This window comes from Triticum aestivum, chromosome 3D (assembly GCF_018294505.1).
Source record: "Triticum aestivum cultivar Chinese Spring chromosome 3D, IWGSC CS RefSeq v2.1, whole genome shotgun sequence".
Taxonomy (NCBI): Eukaryota; Viridiplantae; Streptophyta; class Magnoliopsida; order Poales; family Poaceae; genus Triticum; species Triticum aestivum.
Genome location: NC_057802.1, coordinates 122,267,440 through 122,268,434, shown reverse-complemented (window position 1 = coordinate 122,268,434; position 995 = coordinate 122,267,440). Strand labels below are relative to the sequence as shown.

The 995-nt window shown below is 37.4% G+C and overlaps 1 protein-coding gene across 1 annotated transcript in view; it reads left to right on the top strand.

The window, feature by feature from the left end:
- The window catches only part of LOC123077798 (uncharacterized), a 3,376-nt gene that overhangs the window by 1,162 nt on the left and 1,219 nt on the right, over positions 1-995 (top strand). The window lies entirely within an intron of this gene.

Genomic DNA, 995 nt, shown 5'->3' with positions numbered 1-995 from the left:
GGGGGGGGCCAGGGCCCCTGCTGGTCCCCCCTGTCTCCGCCATTGTAAACCGGGGTTCGGACATCACATTGTTGACTCAGTGTCATACCTGTGTGGAACTCATTAGCATGTGATGGGTCCTTGGACGGCGTTTCCACCAGGTAAGACCTCTCCAGGGTTTAAAATCAAAGTTATCATAAAAGAAGTCCCTGACATATCCTATAGTGATGTCCTAATAACCAGCATTTATGAACAATTGCCACAAAATTAGGAAAAAAAATTGGGACTGCAATGTCAAAACTCTTAGTTAACTTGAGACTGATAAAAAGGTGATTAAAAGACGACCCTGCATAAATGTTATAATTGTAGGAAATGCACAAGTAAACTGAACCAAATTAATCTGAATGTCGTATTCAGGCTTTAGATAGCATTTTACTAAACCAGACGTCTAATAGAAACATCCCAGCTCTATTTAGTGAGGTCCAGTTTGCTTCCAAAGCTATGAGAAATGGTAGGCCTCCTAGTTATGTTCGTCCACACGCTGATTACAACAATAAATATGTAAGCATAAAGATTTGCCATGTATAGAATGTTAAATCAACCGTATGCAAAAGTGTGAATGGAAACAAAAATGTTACCGATCTAGCTGAGTATCTAAGCTTAGCGCATTGTCCCATAACATGAAACAAGTATATAAAGAAATTCTGAGAACATCTTTAGGAGCAGAAACCTGATAGGCTGAGATGAGGAAACCAAACTAGTTTCTTTGTGTATTATTATTCTTAAGCTGCAGAATGGCTCAATGAGTCTAATATGTTAAGAAAATAAGTATCATATCTAAAAAAATGTTCATACTACTACATCTGTCAGTATAAATGAATTGAATGGTTCTGATCAAGAACTTAATTAATAATCACGTTAGAATTAAATAAAAATTGCGGGCTGCACATAGCAAGAACTGTGGAAACTCCCTGAATCTGTACAAATAAACCCTTAGACAATGTACATGTTATCTA